The 14,383-nt window shown below is 42.1% G+C and overlaps 1 protein-coding gene across 1 annotated transcript in view; it reads right to left on the reverse strand.

Moving 5' to 3' along the window:
* Nucleotides 1-11,619, reverse strand: part of NAP1L1 (nucleosome assembly protein 1 like 1) — a 28,914-nt gene extending 17,295 nt beyond the window's left edge. The window contains exon 1 of the mRNA XM_021528147.3: nucleotides 11,489-11,619. The gene's annotated coding sequence lies outside the window, so the exon portion shown is untranslated. The remainder of the gene's footprint in view (nucleotides 1-11,488) is intronic.
* Nucleotides 11,620-14,383: the final 2,764 nt, after the last annotated feature.

Consider the following 14,383-nt stretch of genomic DNA (forward strand, 5'->3'; position numbering starts at 1 on the left):
ATGAAAATAAGATTGGCTATGACCAAATGATGCCTAAAAACTTTAAGAAGCATCCATCCCACCTCCAACAAGGGCCATTAGCCAATACCTTGGAAAAAAGCAATGACATGGTAAGAATTCTCCCAGATATCACTGACGGTATCATTCAAGTTCCTCAGTTGCAATATTCAGCTCAGAGATCAGTATAAAGATTTTTCTATACCATGCAACTCTGTAGCAGAGAAAATTTCACCAGCAGTATCCTGTTCCTGAATTCCTCACTGGGCCCTTGTTTTCACCTCTGAACAACTACTTGTCATCACAAACTTTCATCCATCCTTTTACTGTTCATCCTCTTTCCAAGATAATTTCTGATCATGCTAAAGGAATTCATCTCACTACAGCACCCTGTGGGACTCCAGCACCCGCCTCTCTCTCCTCATTGCAATGGGCAGTTATCACTCTCTGCTTCCTGGCTCTTCAACAATCCCTGCAAGTACTGCATGGTTTCAAATTATGGCCCAGTTTACTCAAATACTTTGAATAACATTCTTCAAAGATTTTTTTGAAATTAAAATAGACTGTATCAAGCAGCTGTCAGCTTCAGAGCCTTCCTCTAGTGTGTTTCTCTCTCTCATCCAATTTTTCCTATTCTTGCAGCAGTCTTTTTCATGTCCCGTCCTTTAATCTTCTCTCCATTTTTATACAACTCAGTATCAGAATGTACACAGTTGGAAGAGTTCTTCTGCAAACTGAGGAGATACTAGTGTCTGTCATGAAAATTATCTGCCAGCTCTAGACAACTGTCCTTGAGTAAGAAGACTACAAGGCACTGCCAAGAAAATTATGCTGGCAGACATTTAGGCTAATCTGTGCAACCCACTAGCATAGAAGAGATGTAGTTGCATCACATTTTGTTTACTGTCATTTACTTAAACAACCATAAGTTTTTCTGCAAAGACAGCCCTACTGGCTAAAAAAAAAACCCAAACAGAAACAAAAATACTGCAGAAAAGCACTGAGAAAATGCATTCCTTAAGAGCAATCAACCTCCACTATCTCTGAGCAATCTCAGTTCAAGGTGCTGGTCTAGTCTTTAGGGTTTCAAATACACTACATACCATAATCAATAATATTAGATCATAATATTTATTTTGCAGTATCTCCTGAGCACTAAATATTTAAATATAGAACTCATTTCATTCCACTCTCCATAAGACACAAGTGTCCTTCCCAGTTCATTATTAGGTTCATTTAGGTTCATGAACAGCAGCTACACCATGGCATGTGAGCAACATAACCACTAGCATCACTCCCTGAAGTAGTGCCAGGGAGAGATCAGTTCACCAGTTGTCAATGCAGGATTATAACAAACCTGGATACACCTGGTCTATTACTTCAAGCCTCAGTGTCTAGGTGGCAGTTTTGGACTAAGATACTGCATGAAGAGGCTTATGAGCACAAATAAAGGGTAGTCTACATCCCTGTATAAAGCCAGCATGCAAAAACCTTACTAGTAAAATATTTTATTTCCCTGTTACTCGAACAGCTACAGCCACTGTTTGAATGCAGTAGACTGCATTATGGTCAAATACAGAGATGCCTACAGGCTTTACTTACAATGTTTTGCTGCTTGTAAAAATATGCAGAAGAAAAGCAACAGTTATCTTTTCAGGGCTTGAAAGAGAATGTGTAGGAGTTCATGCTACAAAAGAATGCAAAAGTACAGAAAAGCGAGCTACACTGCAAGTTTCCTGTAAGTTTAAATTTAAAACCTCTTTCATACAGGTACCTTAAGTCTGCCTGCCATCACAAGAAAGCACATTCTTTATCAAAATGGAAAAGGTTGGAAGACTTAATCCAGCACTAATTTACCCGTTATTTTGAGTACATCCTGCAGAATTATTAAAAATTAGCAAAACCCCCCTAAAAACTATAACTTATCAAAACTGTGTGACAGTTTATTATTTTCATTAGGCTTAAAGGACACTTGATCTTGTTAAACTGTCATGTTTTTCAAGAAACGGAGTTTGATACAAGCAGAATGTTCATGTGTTTATCCTCAAGTAAGTCATTAGTGAGCTTTCAGTTTTCAAGGGTTATCATTTCTTCACTAAGTGATTTTGCTAAGTGAAGACAAAAATACAAACTCCAAGTGTTCAGTGCCTCCTAATCTTTCCTTTATCCACACAGAAACTAACCTGTACTTGCACAGAGGCACCAGCTGTATTACAGCTAGGACACAGGCTTTGGTGAGAAGCCTTTTCTTTCTCAGATCAGCTTTAGGCGTCCCAAGTAAGCACACCACTATTAGATTACCCGGACATCCGCTCGCCCTCAGGAAGACAGGTCACAGCGAGGTGAATTACAAGTCAGCTGAGACAGCAAGACATTCCCGAGACACAGTTCCTCCAGCAAAACAACAGCTTTTCTGCACAAGCCCCAAGGCTGGCAGGCTGACAACACATCTCAGCTGTTCAGCATCTCCGAGCATACCACAAACAGTGCCATACCCTCCCTTTCAGGAAACACCTCTTTCCCCTTCTCTAGACAAACTGCTCACACAGGAGGACAGCTAGTTGTATTAAAAAAATCATCAGGATTAAGTCTGGTAAATTATTTGCAGTATGTGCAGAAATCAAAGGTGCCAGACAAATGACACCAAGTTCAAGTCTCACTAAAGACTGGGAAACTCGAGAGCAATACATTCAGTAGAAGTTACTTCTAGCTGATGTTCTTGCCTAGAATTCCAAGGCAACTTTTAAGATTTCTCCTTACATAATCATCATTAAATATGAAAACACAAATTAAAATAGTGTAGACATCCATTAGCAAACACTCTTTGCAGATGTTCAAAGTAATTTTCTGAGGTAGTTTGCTCAAAACCTCTAACAGAGTTTTGTAACTTTAAAGAGCTCAGATGCTCTGCATAGTGATCTTAAAGGTCTTTTCCAACCTAAACAATTCTGTGAGAACTGAGTGAACTGTTTGAAAAGTGCACAGTACATGAGTTTCACACTTGAAATGTCTTGGTACAACAAGCCCAAAAATGCATCACTCATTCCAAAACTGTTAGTAGAAACTATGGTAGCAATCACTGGACAGGGAAATTGATATGAGAGAGAAGATCATACAGTAGTAACTATGAGAAAAATTAGCTCTTTTTCAAAAAGAAGCAATTGAATAATGCATCAGGTTAAAATATCATTTTAAAAGGGAATAAATAAAGCATAAGACCGAGTGTTTCCTTTATATCTATGAGATCAAATTCATGCATCCATTACCACTAGCATGAAAACCAGCTATAAAACAAGAAGATTGTATGTATTATTATCCTGAGGGGAGACCTCATCACTCCCTGCTACAACCCAAAAAGAGGCTGGTTGCTGGGTGGGGAGTGGTCTCTTCTCCCAGCTAAACAAGCAACAGGATGAGAGGAAATGGCCTCAAGCTACACCAGGGCATGTTTAGATGGGATATTATGAAAACTTTCTTCACTGAAAAGGTTGTCAGCCATTGAAGCAAGTAGCCTAGGGACGTGCTGCAATCACCATCCCTGGAAGTGCTCAAAAGATGTGTTGATGTGGCACTTGGGGACACAGTTCAGCAGTGAACACAGCAGCACTGAGTTAACAGCTGGACTCAATCTTAGAGGAGAGGCCTTTTTCAACCTAAACAATTCCATGTTTCTATGATTAACACAGCAGATAAACATGTTAAACAGATTATATCATTCATCTTGGGGAAAAAAGATGCCTTCTTAGGAAAGCTGAAGGTCCGAAAAAGAAAATCAATCTCAATCAAATGAGCAGATAGGTGCAGTGCTGGAACATAAAGATACCTCATCTGTGTGATGAAAGACTTTATCAGCCACTTAACTCTCCAGAGACAATAACTTTATTAGTGTCTCAAAGTTATTCTGTTAACAAAAGATTTTTAACTGTTAATGCAGGAACAAAAACTGACAAAATTTATTTAAATCTGCACATCTAGAACAGATCATTTAAACTGTCTACCCAAATACAAACACAGAATACAGAAGTAAGATATAATAAAAAATACAATACTAATATAAAAGCTATTAAATTCTGCATAAAGAGACTAAGGAGCTAATGGTCAGTGGAAGCAAGGAATCCAGGTGCCTCAATACAGTCACAAGAAGGTGACACTGGACTCTTGCAGTATTGACACAACTTACTGTGCTAGCACAAACTCATCCAATATGTGCAAAAGACACACACAGTTAACAGCAGAAATGCTAACTGGCATGGCAATATATAGGAATTTTTAGCAGAAGCTGAAGTAAGGTGTCCTGACAAAACAGAAAAGGGTAAGAAATTTGAAAAAGAAGCAGCATTTCACGAAATACACTCAGAACAACTTCTAGCTAAGCACATAAGCTTAAATATCTGAGATGGGAAGCACTCATATCACGTGAGAGATACATTCCTTTCATAAAGGGAACAACCAGTTTCTCTTCTGAATGATCTTCAAGTCAGAGAATGTAAACCCTGCTGGAAAAGCTTATTGTAGTTCCTCCTTAGCTATGCATAACCCTATAGCCCCTTCTTTTCATCAGTGTTTGAATGATAGTAAAGTTAAAAAATGTTCAAAGCATTTATTTGTACACTGTTAGACCTTCAGTTATACAAGTCACAGCAGGGTCAAGAGACAGAAGCTGTCACAGGCAAGTACCTTTTTTAACACCTCATCAAAAGGGTTAGGCAAGTTTGAAGTTACTGTGAAACTGTACTGCTACATCTCATTTATGGTAATACAAAATTCAGAATCTGGCTGTAGAGAACAAATAAACATGATAAAAGCATTAGCATGCTGAACCAAGTAACACAACACAATTGAAACTGTTCTTTCCCCTTCAAGTGATATTATTTTACACCCCCTAGCAACTCCTGAGGTAAAAGCATCAACTTCAGCCACTTGCCAATGCAACTATTTCACTAGTGTTTGCAGGCCTCTGCACAATACATTTATACACGTTACAGCATGAAAACACATTTTCCACCCTTTCAACTTAGAAGTGCTCTACACTTCTATGAGAATGTCAGTTGACAGGAAAAAGTCAAATTCTTCAACACAAAACAGAGGGATAATAAGTATTATTACTCTGCTATTACTAACTGCAGGATTGGTTTCCATTCATGTGGAAACCCATTGTAAGCATTCCCTTGAACTAATTTTTTAATCAGGAAATGAGGATTCAATCAACAAAAACTGAATTCCTCTTTGTAGTATTTTTACTACATATTAGATAGTGTCTGCATACTCTTTCAGCAGAAAAGAGCCTCCATAGCGAGGAGATGAACTACAAAATTACAAATTAAAATCAGGACTATTATCAAACAATATCTACGTGCTTGTCTATGCTACTGACCTGAGCTCCATCATCATGTTCTAAAAATAGGGCAATTAGCACACAATGTTGCCTTTGTTCTGAATACCAAGATTCTGTAGCAGAAAACCTAACAACTTCTATTTAGAACAATCTATCATTATTAGAGAAGTAACAAGTTTAAATCCAAACCTAGAAAAATTAACAAGGATCTTTTTTGGGGTTTTTTTATACTCACTGTAGCTTTTTATGGTTTTACTTTCCATCATGGATAATGGGAAGAACAGCAGAGGGCTAGAGGGCTGAAATCAAAGTCTTCATGTATAAGGAAATACTTGAAATTTCCTAAGACAGTGTTTCTCAATACAGTTCATTTTGGTACAGGCATTCAGTTTGCTAAAAAATTGCAAAGTAATAAAAAAGTAATTGTGTTTTAACAAAATTCTTCAGGTAGCAGGGTGCACTGTAACACCTTAAAAAAATCAAATTTGTGCATACCACAACATCAAACACTGGGAAAGAGAGCATTAATTGGCTGCCTAGATCACCACATAATCAAACATGACCATATTGGCAGTTACACTGCTATCTGCAAAACTCACACACTGCAGCATTTAAGTTTTTATCCAATTTTACTTCAAAAACACCTAAGCATCCTTATATGAAAAGGTTGTAAAATACTGAAAAATAGGTACAGGTTTCAGAAGTGTGCTCCTTGCTAGAACATATGATGAATGAAATTTTAAATTCATTCACTAACCAAGAAGCCACTGAAATTCCAAAAATGTACTTAGCAACTTCTTTGTTAGCTTCTATTCAGTATTTTTTCCATGGAAGCCCGGCCGCTACTAGACTACCAATTTTAAAACACAGTTTTTAACTAACAAGTTAGTGTGCACAAAAAAAAAAGAACACAACCACAACTTTAACACATTTTGGAGGCTATTAGGATGAGAAGTTACAACTGGCAGTAAAGACCCAACAGAAGAATACCTATGGTTATGGTTTGAGCCAGTCACTTTCAAATGAATACAGGTGCAGTTTAAAAAGTAATTGTAAACATGTATCAGGGCTACAGAGAACTTGATCCATGGAACTTGAGCACTGTTTACAAAGTTATCTTCAGAAATACTCTCTTGTGAATTTCACTCAATCTTGCCTTTGGCACCAACAGAGAAGTTTGTGATACCTCCAAAACACTGAAGATGGTGGTAAAATAATCAAAAGGCTGTGTCATGAGGATCTCACCAGTTCAAACACAGCAAGCATGTTTCTGATAAAGCCACCTTGCACACACAAGAAACAGCATAAAGCACTCTACCAGGTCACACTTAAACATTCAAAGATTAGTTATTTCCAAAACTGCAGTATCACAATTTAACAACTGCTTAAAAGGGTGACTCAAGTGAGACAAAATAAATAATATTGAAATCTGAAGTAACAAATAAAACGATGCAATTCCAACTACTTTAGAATTCAAAAGGTCAAAAACCTTCTATGTAAAGACATATATAATGGCATGGAGACCACTGAAGACTTCAACATGCAGAAGTGGCAAGATCTGAAGTGAATGCATGGTGACTAAAACATACAATTACAAAATATGATCATCCTGTACTTCAGTAATGTATCCTTAATGAAAATATTGCATCCACTGCTCAACACTGAAGAGAGGACCTAGCTCAGTTAAGGGCCTACCAACATGAAAACCTGATCAACAGAAGCAGTTCACATTTTATATTAATAGTATTTGAGAGGAGAGTAACAAGAAATGACACAAAAATACATACATAAACAAAAAGTTCAAAAATAACTGATTCAAACTTGGTTTCAATATGAACAATTTTTTTCATGTACCCTGTGTTCCTCAGCTCTTCAGTGTCTGTCACATTTTTAACTAAGGCCTGAACTAAACCAAAACTTTCCCTCACAGGCAAGTCATTCCACAAGAAATCTGAAAGAACTCCTTCTCCTTCCTTTGAAACACTGCATATTAAACAATACCTAAATAAAGTAGTAGATTGAAGCAATCATAGTGCAGATGGTCAGAAAAGATAACAAGCATGCATGTTTCTATCCTGGGTCTTAGAAGTCATAGTTTGTCCATTCCAGATTTCAGGCATCCATTTCGTCAAATCTAGTAACAAGAATCTCCAACACTTGGCTAATTCTAGTATCGCTCATGTTTTGGGTGAAGTTTGCTTTGTTCATTTGTTATTTGGTAGTGGTAGTGATAGTCTTTTTAGAGAATAGATGTAAAATCATCAATTGAATGCTTCAAAGCATACAAAAAACCCAGTTTTGTATCTAAAATTTGCTTTCATCTTTTGAACATAAAAACCTACTAAGGAGCAACTGGTAGTACTTTGTTCTATAGTCTTCAATGACCAATTGAAACAGCTGAAGTGCAAACTGTCTATTCATTATGGCAAGTTAAGATTTAAACTGAGACATCACCATTTCACGCCATGTCTGTGCAGACATACATTTAAGCACACAGCCCCCAAATGCATCTGTATTTTCCAGTACTAAAATCTAAACAGTTTTCCATCTAGGAAAGACGTGCACTTTTACCTTTGACAAGTATTTAGGATGCAGATAATGTCTTCATTTAAACAGATGATACAAATTCATTTAAAAGATTAATCTTTCAAGAAAATACAATTTACTTAATATCTTAAATAATTTGTATTTTTAAGTAATTCTAGACTATCAAAGGTAAATCAGCGAACTTTTTTCATTGAATGCAACTAAAGCTTTGATCTGTAATATGTGAAGTAGACCTGAAAAATTAAGGTCAAAAGTTATGATTAAATATACAAGGCCACATCAGTAATTAGGATCTTTACTTCTGCATTAACTTTGCTGATTCAGAAAATAATATAATCATTCAGTGTAGGAAGCCCTCAAAGCCCTCACACGTTGCTTCTAAATAGCTTAATTTTTCAGAAGGTCATCAAATGAATCTCCAGGCAACTTCTGTGATGCCTTCCAGGCATGTCTGGTTTTCTAGACAAATACATTATGACACCAGACCTACTCTCCAGATTAACAATGTTGGGTGATGAGGAAATGCACTAACCTCTGAGCTGAGTGAGAACCAGCTAGATTGAATTAGCTTTAATTATAATCACTTTTGAACACTAAATAATTCACAAATGAAAACTTGACCTATAAGCCTTAAACCCATCATCACAACCCTTCCTTGGATTAAACACATACTATGAAGTTCCACTCTATTATTTACTAGCCACCTCCCCAAGGAGAAGCTTGAAGGAATGCAGTTGCCCAGACCAGTTGAGAAGACTTCTCAGCTGTACTGAAATAAAACCAGCACTAAAAAGTCTCATTTCACTCTGCAAAGTTCTGTCTTCTGTGTAAATGTCCATTAGTACCTCACAAATACCAAAGCACTCCCAGCTCATGGAAAATGACAGAGCTTAAGCTGCACTGAATGTATATAAAGATGCAGAAAAACCAACAGGCATTGAAAGAGCACCTGCATCTCCATTTTCTGTAACCTGTCCAATTCCTGCAGTTTCCTTTAAAATCAGGTCCTTAGTTAGAGATATGCCATGTTTGCAGCTGTTTCACAAGAATCTGAATATGAACTGCATTACAACTACCTTAGCAAAAAGGTAGATATCAGAGAGTAAAAGTAAGATATCAGAGACATGTTCACCATACCTGTTGTTCTACTGGAATAAACTGGCTTTCACCAAAATAGAAGTTGTCTTACTCCCTTCCTAAGATTTTTCACTATTGAAATTAATAACCTCAAGCTATTTTACTCCCTGAAAGAATACAATTTCTGCCATGATTGAGTCGAGCTCTTCGTGTTATCATTGCTTTATCTTTTAGGAGCCTAGTGAATAAACAGATTTTTATCAAATGGACATGGTAAGCCAAAGTTTCCTCATAGATGTGGAGTTCTGTATTAGAGGACATGGCCTCAGCCTAGAAGATCCAAGTCTTGCTCAGGGTTATGAAAACTCTGATAACAAAGTATCATAACATCATGCCCACAGCGCTTCGGTTTCAGTTTCGCTTGTGCACACATGCCCAAAGCCAAGAAAAAAAACAAACCACCCCTTTCCAGGGTGTTCAGCAAGCAGTCACCATAACAAATCCCCCACCTGCTCCTAGGAATAATTTCTGAGTGACGCAGGGGGTAAATGATGCACAAGGATGGTGGGAGCATTACTGTGTATATGTAAACAGCGCCGCAGCAGATCTGGCACTTCTTGCAACAATGGGCTGGCAGCACAGATGCTGCACCGTACTTCTGTGTGCTCCCAACAGTCTCTTCCTAGCTTTGTCAAAGTCCGAGAAAGACCAGGAGCTCTGAAAAACACCAACCTATCACCTGTGCACAGGACCAACATTCTACAATACTCAGTCCTCAGAAACCAAGAGTAAATTATCGCCATGACTTGTCACAAAGCACAGAAAAAGTGAAGGGCAGTAAGACTGCTAACATGTGTCACTCACAGGACTAAGTGCGACACACACACACAAGCTCAGGTGTCAGAGGCCTATTCTAAGCACTTCTATCAATGCTTCAGATACCCAAAGCCTGAGCAGCCTCAACTTCTGTCTCATATACAAGCATCCAAGTCACTTAAATTTCCATGTACGTATATTTTAAATGCTATCTTCCCCTAAGGATTAATATAATTTCTGGATTTACAAGAGACTGGAAACCACTCAGCTTGCTTCAATCAAAGTACAGTGCTTCTCCCATGCTTTGAAGTGTACCATTGTAATATGGGCTCAGCAGGAAGGCTGCTAAAAAGCTACTAACATTTTTGTCAAGAACCACCTTCAGCAGCTCACAGCCTTAGGCCTTAACTCTTACCTCAAGTTTAATTTCATGACTGTAATTAAAATTATCAGGCACTATCTCCTGCCTAATTAATGTAGCATCTACCAGCAGATGTTAAAATCCCAAGAGGCCCTGAGCCGAATATTTGTCATACCTTGCAGACACCATGCCCATTTCTCTTACCCTCCACAAATGAGATAGAACATGAGATGTTAAGTGTATCTCAACAGGATTTGAAACGTACACCTAACTGCAGAAAGCTTGGAGATAAAGTGTGGAAGGTGCTGCTGTATTATTATTACACCAGTTGTTTGAAAAAAGGTTTGCGTTTTCTTTTGGCAAGCAAATGAGGTAGGCTTTTTAATTCAATATTGAAAATCTCACAAGTATTGGCAGTGTAAGGACGCTAAACAGTCAATATGGAACAGACAAGTGTATGTTTTATACATATGGAACATACGGAGTATGCTTTATAGCTCTAGATAAATGCTGAAGACAAGTTAGTATTTCCACTTGTAGTTACTAAATCCTCCAGGTGGTTTCTCAGCCTTCCTCGGGGACACTGCTTAGGGTGATACCAGCTAACAGGCATCCGGAGAAGCGACATGTTGAACTCCCGGACACCACTCTACCGTGAAGCAGGACGCGGGAGCTGCCCGCCTGCTGGCTGAATCGCTGGGTCCCCCTGCCAGCAGCACGGCACAGCACAGCCGCGCCGCGGCTCCGCACGGGAGCGGGAACGAGGCGCGGGAGGCGGCACAAGGCCACGGCGCGCTGCCATCCGCCGCTGCCCGCCGCGCCATGTGCGCACACACCGCGCGGGGCCCCGCGCCGGACCGGCCCCGAGCCCCTCCCGCGCCCTCCCCGCGGCCGGCCGGACGCGCACCCGCTCCTCCCCGCGCCGCTTTCCGGCCCCGCCAGCCTCCCGCTCCCCGGCCGCGCCGGGCGCGGCCCCGCTCGGGCGCCCACGTGTTGCGGGGCCGACCCGCCTCCCCCCGGCGCCGGCCGCGCCACGGGCCCGGCCTAGCGCGGCCCGGGCGCTCCGCGGGGCGCGGCGGACGGACGCGCGGGAGGCGGCGAGCCGCGCTGCTCGCTGCGGGCCCGGGGGGCGAGCAGCGCGGCGCGGCCGCCCCGCGGGCGGCGCGGGGGGTACCCGGTGTGGCACGGGCACCGCCGGCCCCCCGCGTCCCGCCAGCACAGCGGCCCCGCTAGGCCGGGCCGGCATCCACGGCCTTCCCGCGAGGGAGCGGGGGCCCAGCGCCCCCCGCCCGCCCCCCGTGCCCCCCGTGCCCCCAGCCCGGAGCGGCGGCGGCGGGGCCGCGCTCCGGCGGTACCTGCGCGGCCGGCGGGCGGCGGTGACTCAGGAGCAGCGAGGCGGAGGCGCCGCGCGGCCGGCGGTGAAAGGACCCGCGCTCCCGCCGCTCGCGCTCATATAGAATTAACGTCACCACGTAACCCCCCTCCCCCGCCGCCCGCGTCTCATGGCAACGCGTGCGCGCGCCCTCGCGCCGCCCGCCCGCCCCGGCCGCGAGCGCGCGCCGGCCGTTGGCCGAGGCGGTTGGGCCCGAGCGGCGCGCGGAGCCGGGAGTGCGGCCCGGGCCGCGGGGCTGCCCGCCCGCCGAGCGCAGGGGCTGCCCCGCAGCGCCGGGCAGGGCGCACCGGCCGCCGGGCAGGGCGCCGCGCTCCCCGGCCGCCGGGCAGGGCGCACCGGCCGCCGGGCAGGTAGCCGTGCTCCCCGGCCGCTTCGGTGCTGCCCCGAGCCCGAACTCGAGAGTGTCTGAAGACACCTGAGCATAAATAGAAGTTACTCGGACAGGTAAACTCTATTCACACAGGCCGCAGGTACCATAAAACCACAGTCAGTACAAGCTTATCTTGAAAAACCAAGCTGAGCACCTGCTGGTTCATCAGAGTTTCGGCCATTTCTGCCTTGGCTGGGGTGAGCGGCCAAAGGCAGCAACAGCTCCAACCTTCCCATTTTGACTTGCCGTACTTGCCTGCCGGACTTGGTTTCCTGCAAATGCCTGTTTCCGAGCTCCAAGTAAAGCCGTTCCTAAAACGTATTCCTTCCTAGCATTTGTCTCCATGCTCATAGTCTTGAGTAATAGCACGTAGCACACTTGGAGAGGACATCTGTGATCTACACTAAACTTACAGAAATGTAAATGTCTTTGAGACTTCTAACCTCTTGGTTGGAAGGAGCCAATGATTCCAAATACACTTAGGTGAGATGGCCAGACACGCGGTGTGATGGCATAAGAGCTGTTTGCTGAGGATATATTGCCAAATACTTAATGTGTATTCTTTGGAATTTACCAAATTCTTCCATCTATTTGTCTAAGCAATCTGCACCCTGAATGCATCTATTTAAATAATGAAAATGACAACAGAAAGCAAAAGAAGAAAAAGTGGTGATTCTGCCAAGTATCTGCAGTACATTCTATATTAAGAACAAGGAAACTATAAAAGATTCTATTCCATATGGTGCCACACCAGCTTTGTTCCAGTGTTTGGCAGTAAAATCTCAGGCCCCAAAACCAGATGTCTTTGTGGGAAATAAATCCCATCTGCAAGACAGAAGTTCATGGAGAGAACTTAAGGATGTCCTCCTATTCCCCCAGCACACTAAATTTTTAAAGGTGGGCTTCTTTCTATCATTCAGTTTTAAATAGTTTGAGACCACAAAGCTGTAAGTAGGAAAGAGAAGGATTCAGGACAAGGATTGCACAGCATAGTCCAAGTGATAGGAATTAGGGAGAAACAGAGATGGAGATGCCACATGATTTTAAAATTAAAATACCTGTACCCCCACTTGCAACCCTTTTAAAATTGTACTGGATATTAATGTCTAATTTATCCGAGGTGTTTGGTGCTTGGGAATATAAAGAGGGCAGAGATGTACAGAAGGCATTTGGTAAAAATGAGCAATCGATTGCTATTATTGCAACAACAATTACCTGCCATTTGCAGGCGTTCCCTTTATTCAATCAGCTAAAGTGGCAATCAACTGTAAACAAGTGAGTCACAAGGCAATGGCTCACCTTGCCTGTCTTTCTGACATCTGCCACCTTGTGACATGCAGAACCCTGAGGTGACACCCAGTGACCCCTGTGAAGGGCTGCAGAAGAAATGAGACATGCAGAAGCCAGCAGAGTGGAGTATAGAGTGTAAGGTAGTCAACAGCCACAGTTAAAGATTGGGTACAAGTCTCAGCATGTCTAAACCGGAAACCTACCTCTAGGTTGGAAGGAAATGCCTTTTCAACCAGAATTCAGAAATGTCTTTTGGAGGTTTAAATTAGTCAAGTAAGTCAGTCCCTTCTCATAAGACAAAATAAAACCAAAGTCCTTAACCAAGGGTTTTTCAGGAGTTTTTGAAGATAAGAAGCAGTTTCTGTGAACAGCTAGAAAGGGACAAGTGACAGGATGTAAGGACACCACTCCGCTTCCACATGGCACCTGCCATCACAGATGTATGGAAAGAGGATAAGACAAACTTACTTCTTACCTGAATTGTACGCACATGCAAACTTTATAGTTTGACTTGTTTTGCTGTCAAATGGTTCAACTTAACCCTGACATTTGTACAGTCATGAAAATTACATAAAGAAACTTTTGTCAAACTTGAGTTTTAATGGTTGATATATTTTGCTTTGCTTTTTGTGTGTTTCCCATGAGCATGCTCTGTAACTTGTAGTTTCGGTCTGTCTGGATAGTTGAAGTACTGCCTTGGAATTGCACAGAGCATCAAACTAATGCCATTTTTTGAATAATGGGAATAAAATCACCAGAGAATACCTTAGATATTAACATAGATATATTTTCTTGTAAATGTGTTTTGTTTTGTTGTTTTTTTTTTAATATTACATCTTGATGCTTTTTTAAAAGACTCAGAACTTGTGAGTAAGAAACATTCAGGTGTGGTCGCTGAGTGCACAGAGACACACATTTTCTCCTAGCTGGGACAAAGAGCCTTGATAAGAGACACTAGGAGAACTGCCCTATGGTATAGAAGCTGGGGATGTGTCTTCTGGGGACAGTGACTTGAGGTCAAATTGCTGCTCCAAATCAGCAGCAGAAGAGTTAGAATCAGGTCCCTCACGTACTAGTTGAGTGTCTTACACATGGAGCTATACAATAGCAGGGAATCTGACCTTTCCCTCAGTGCCTAGCACTATCAGGAATGCTCCCTTCTGCATCCTGCCCCCCAGGGCGTGCAGCACTGACTCA

This window comes from Lonchura striata, chromosome 5 (genome assembly GCF_046129695.1).
Source record: "Lonchura striata isolate bLonStr1 chromosome 5, bLonStr1.mat, whole genome shotgun sequence".
Lineage (NCBI taxonomy): Eukaryota > Metazoa > Chordata > Aves > Passeriformes > Estrildidae > Lonchura > Lonchura striata.